The sequence below is a fragment of the Colletotrichum graminicola genome (assembly GCF_000149035.1).
Source record: "Colletotrichum graminicola M1.001 genomic scaffold supercont1.6, whole genome shotgun sequence".
NCBI lineage: Eukaryota > Fungi > Ascomycota > Sordariomycetes > Glomerellales > Glomerellaceae > Colletotrichum > Colletotrichum graminicola.
In genome coordinates, this window is record NW_007361010.1 from 1039348 (window position 1) to 1045347 (window position 6000).

Here is a 6000-nt window from a genome sequence, read left to right on the forward strand (position 1 = left end):
AATATTTTTTTTATTTTTTTATTGATCTTTTGGAATCCCAAGTCAAGACCGAAACGCCGAAGACCGGTCGTCTGTCAGACTCCGCTGGGCGGCAACGAATTACCGGACGAGGCTTCCTCTTGGGCGCATCACGCGTTGACTTTGACGAACAGCGTTCGCGACCGCAGTACAGAAAACGCACGTCGGCTCGGCCGTCGTGGCTTAGAATGACAGCGAGCAACGGACTGACTGGACTTGTCTAACGGCTGCAGCGCCAAGAAGCGCCTGTTTCCCTCACGATCCCAGTCCCAGTCCCAATCCCAATCCCAATCCCAATTCTCTCTTTCCCAAGACCGCATCGACGAGCTGCGGCTACGCGTCAGAAACAACCCTTCTTGCTTCAACCATACAACCCACGCACGCACGTACGCACGCACGCACGCTCGCTCGCTCAGCACACCGTCATCACAGAGCCACACACAGCCCGAGTTCGCAATGCCCTCCATCCCCGTTCTGCCCAGTCTCGTGGCGGGACCCTGAAGACGAGACACCATAGCCTGCCGACGCCGCTGCGCGCCCATTACGTGTACTCGCTACGCCATAACCCCAGGCGCCCGCTGTGCTGGTATCGTGCCACGTACCGTCACCCGCGAGCGCGGGTACGTTCGCCGACGTTGATTCCCGCCTAGCGCGGCCGACTTCCGCAGATCTGCCACTAGAGGCCTGATATCTGATTTGACGGCGTCTCATCAAATCTCACGTTGACTTTTGCTCTCCCCCCCCCCATACCCTGTTGTCAAGACAGTCTGTGCCTGCCCTACCTGTGTCTGGCCTAGCCAAACGCGAGGATGGGTAGCGTCGTAGGCGGGCGTGCCTTAGTGCCGTGTCAAGATTGTGTCGCGCTTGTTCGTCTCCCGTCAACAACGGGTCTCACCAACGGTTCAAGCAACAGCCCCCGCAGCCTTGCCCCTTCGAACGTCTCGTTTGAAGGCCTTGGAGGGTTGCGTACGGATACTCACCGAGATGCCCACACCGAGATAGATACGACCGTCCCTCTCATGCTACGGCGCCACGCGCCCCCTCCACCTCTTCTCCGAGGGTCCCCTTGGCCGAAATGCCACCCGTCCCGTTTCTTCCACGCAGGTACGGTCGCACTCGTCCGCGAATCGACCCCAGGTTCCTGCATGTCAACGACCAGTCAAGGGTTCAACAAGTCTCCTAGCGTCCGCCGCACAGTTTGGCAAACGACGTGTGTACGGCGCACAATGTAACCCTCCACGCTCTGCTGGGACCGTCCGCCCCAAAAGAGGAGCGTCAACCCAGTCGTCCAAACAGAAACCAAGTTGGGGGTTTGCCAAGGTGGTATTGGTAGTGGTGGTGGCGGCGGCGGCGGCGGCGGCGGCTCATCTGCGAAGCAGAAGCTGGCTTGCCGGCTAGCTGGCTAATGTGGGTATCTTGGACGGTACGACGCTAGCATTATTTGGCTCATACGGATACTAGAGGGGAGAAGGCCCAAGATCGGCATTGTTTTAGCATGTAGTGTTGTTTCCAGCCTGGACGGCAACAGGCGGTCTGGCTCATCCAATCCGGAGAAGGGCAAGACGAAGACGACGACGAAGACGACGACGAGGCCGCCGCGCTCGGCGGAAGGCCTTCCCTAGCAGCGGCCCCTCCTCGGAATGCGGTCTGCAATAGACGGCAAGTCTTTCCCGTCGTCGAGGCCGGTTCTTTCCTTTCCTTGATTTTCTTTCCCCTCTTCTTATCTTCTATGGCCATTGATTGGTGTTGCCCATTCCGGTATGTCCAGGCGGCAATGTCCAAGGAAAGAGCTTCCAACGTTTTTTGGACGCGAGCCGCGTGAGATCCAGGGCAAGTGCTACGGCCAGAGTTACGTCGCGTTGCATTCCCTCCCACCCACACCCATGGCGGTTAAGACGAACGAGTTGCCATCGCCTTGCCTGAAACTCAGGTGGTCGTCACCTCTCTATCTTTTTTATTTCTTTTTTTTATTCTATTTCTATTTTCTGGTTTTCACTTCCTGTCCCCCCCACCGATGCATTTCCCGGAACAGTAGGGCGACCAGTCGTCGGAATGTCTTGCACAATTGGCCAGCCGCGCTAGCGAGCGTTACACACGCATGCCAGAAACAACCTACACTACTACTACCTAGGTGAAGCGAGCCATGGTCCCCAACTCCTGTCGCTATGCTGCCGATCCAGTGACGTGCGGGATGGGTCCGCCCCCCCCCCCCCCTCCTCTCTCTCTCTCTCCCAAAAACCGGCACCAGACCATGCGTCTCCATCTAGAGCTCGTTTTCCCAGGGTTCCTGTGGACTGCTGGAGAGCAGCTGGACCTGGGTGGGGGCGGTCCCTCCTCTCGTCCTTCCTTTGAAATTGGCCATGGGGCTGCAACCGTGTTAGTCTATTCTGCAGTGTAGTATCCATGTAGCCCGCCGTGTGGGCCAGTGTCATCGTGGATTTATCGTGGAAATGCGGATAGCGCATCGTGGATATCGTGGATATCGCGGATATTCGTGGATACAAGGTACATGGTATTATGATTATTATTGCCTGAGGATCCTGTACTACCTACCTACCTACCTACAGGTACCTATTTACCTACCAACGTATCCGTATCCATGTCTCCTTTTGCTCGGGTCCTCGGCTCTCCACGGCTTGCTCTCCCCTGCTTTCCCCAATAGTGTTATCGGATCGGGTTAAATATCTTTCTCAGGAAGGAAGTAGGGCGCCCCTCTCCATCTCCTTCGGGACCGCACCGGCGCGAATCTCGGCCGTGGTTGCCGCTGGTTCCTACCGTTGCATCTCTCTCTCCCTCCATCCATCCATCCATCCCCCCCGAGATAGTTCCAGACTGCGAAACCCGCATCCTGGCCATCTCATCAAATTTCGAGAGATTGTGTGAAAACGTCATTTGCCCGCGCCTTTCCTCTGCCGCTCTCTCGCAAACCTTTCCCAGTTCCTTCTGGCCCGCTCCCATCTCCGAAGCGGCCGGTGGAAGGCTTTCTCGAGGACCGAGGAACACGTGCATACCCACACCCCCACTCCGCATTACTCCAAATTTCCTCCAACTACGGGTCCCCCGTCTCCAAATTCCCCGACTGGAGCTGATGACCAAAAATAAAAAGATAAAAATTCAAATATATTGTTTGTTTGTTTGTTTCTCTGTTCCCGCTGCCCAGCATGAACCAGAGTTTAGCGCGAAATTGAGTTTAAAATATGAACAAAAAGGAACCCCACGTAAGCCGTGTTGTCATGCTTTTCGCCGTCGCCGTCGCCGTCGCCGTCGCCGTCGCCGATGCCGTCGTCAGGGCCAAGAAAGTGATCGACTTCTCTTGTCTATTTTCCTCTTCGATTCCTGCATGTTTATTTTGGTCACCGCATCTCCCAAAACCACCAGCCAATCACCGACCGCCCTCGCCGTCATCTAATTCGTTCTTCTCCAAACTGAGCCCCCCTTGACCGTCTCCAGTCTCCAAGAAACAGGGCAAACCAGACGTCGCTCGCCCCCCTTCGTTCCCTACAGTCCAACAAGAAGGGGGGGGTTGGTGCGTTCGGGGTGAATTGCAGATGTGTCATCGTTCCCAGAGTTGCTGGCCTTGGCAGAGTCATGAGCTGAATCAGTCCCAGGCGTCGCCAAGTCGTCCAAGTGCCGTAATAACTTGCGGCGCGCATCAACTTTCGCCGTTTTGAAAACATGGCTCGTGCTCTCACCCCTCGTTGGCCGTGTTATCTTGGTAAGGGCTAAGCAAGTGAGGCAAAGAAAGGCAAGTTCGAGAGAGACCAAGTTTTGGCAAGTTGATCAACACACGCAAATCACTCAAACGCGGCAAACGAACCTGCGGTGTTCCCAACGCAGTGAACCAACCGACTCGCCTCAAAAGCCCAGCCCGGCGGCTCCCTCCTGCAACAACTTTCAATTCAGTCCGGCCGTACGAGAGAGAGAAAGGGCACGTTTCAAAAGGCAGTTAGTTCCTCCTTCAAGTCATGCGACTCTCTTCTTACCGTTGCCCCCCTTTTGTAAATCTTTCGTTCGAATTCCAGTTACACGACAGACATGAACCATTTCCGATACCCCGTCCCTTCTCTGCCCGAAGAAAAAAAAAAGCAAATGTCAGAATAGAAGGAAAAGAAGGAAGGCTAAAGCCACGACCACACACACACATACACGTACACAAAGGCGGCATTGACAGGATTGGGCCTGCTTTCCATCATCCCCCGGCATCCAAAACGTCCGACGTCGTCCACAAAACCCGCCAAGAGTCTTCCCCAAGGGGGGCCGCCGCCGCTCGGGACCGTCGAAGCTTTTCCTTCCTTTTTCTCCCCCCTTCTTCTTTTCTTCTTCTCCTCTTGATCGTTGCACGTCGTCTTGGCCGGTCGGCACGATCGGCGCCGAGACGCGTCGTTCCCGTCCTCCCCAGGACCTCCCTTCCCGACCTCACGAGCCTTTCTAAGCATTCTTTGTTTTTTCGTCCTCGTCTTTCTCTTTTCCCCATGTCTCTCATCTCTTCGTCGGCTTGCAGATCTCCGGGCTAGAGTAGCCAAGAGTGGCTATGCCAGCAGATGACTTATCCTTCTCTGCTTCTCTCCAATTTTGCCTCTCTCGTGTGGTCCGGGTCCTTTTTGTCACCCCCCCACCCCCTCCACTGACCCTTCGTCTCATCGCAGGCCATGACTTTTGAGCAAAGGCATATATCCCGCCCCCTCGATGCGACCTCCGGTCCGGGGGAGGAAGTCGGCCGTCATTGGATGGCTCACTTGTGGTGCCTGTTTGACCTGTCTCTCTAAATCAACTGCAACTGCCCCCATGTTCCATCAACCCTCCTCCCCTGGCCGCCGTCGTGTCAAAGCTATTTTCTACCTTCTCTTGACTTCCCCGGTTTCGCGGGGGAGGAGGAGCAAGGCGGGGCCGGTTTCCGTTGCCCGTTTCCGTTTTGACGCCCCCCTCCGCTTCTGGTGGTGGATGCCTGCTATGATTTTCTTTTTCTTCTCTGCGCCCTCCTTCCCTTCGCATTGGGCGCGACGAGGTGGTTGGAAAGTGCCGGACCGGGGGGCGGGGGCGGCAAAACAGTTGTGAGTCGACCCGGTCGACGATCATCCTCCGTATGCCGGGAGAACGGTTCCCCAGACATTATATGAATAGATGGATCGCCTGTGAGTGTGTGTAGGTGTGATGTGTAAACCATTGGGGGGGGGGGGGGGGGGCTGACAGGGCTGATCGGCCAAGGAACGGACCAAGCCTGTCAACGTAGACTCGTAGATCACTCTGGGGGGGGGGGAAGAGCGGTAAACCCTTGGCGACATACAATCTCCATAGAATGAATGTGTCCCCCCAGCCACTATCCGTGACGTGTTTGCCGGGTGGGATCTCCTGCACACAGAGGGAGGGAGAGATAGCGGCGCGGATCCAAGATCGGCTCAAGGGCGCTGGTGAGTTGCGGAGGCGTCATGATAAAATGACAACCAAGATAAAAATAGGATCCGGATTGCATCACGAGAAGGAGGCGAGAGCAGCCTCTTCCCACTCTCCTGGGCGTTGCTCTTCCGAGGCCAAGCGGACTCGATGCGAACCGCGCAACGCGTGGCGTGTCCTCCCTCCTCAGAGACATCAGGTCCAAGGCCAAAAGTCGTGGACGAGGCTGAGTGGATGGACAGCAACGACGTTGGCCCTCTGGGGCAGTGTAGGGCTTGGCATTCATGAGGCGGGGCGACAACGAGGAACGTTTAATGAGTTGACGATAATGATTCGTAAGAAGAGCTAATTGTCCAGAACCCCAAGCCCAGCGGTCATTTCCACCAGACCATACGGTACAGGGCCAGAGAGAGAGAGAGGGGGGGGGGGCGGACCCCCAACCCAGACATCGTGATATCAAACAAATAAGTCGCCGCAACGCCATGCCAAGAGACCATCCCCATCAACGATGAGGATCAACCTCACTCCCCCCACCCCCACCCCCAATCCGTTATTGCTGAACACATTCCACGCCACGCCGTGTTTTTTGTC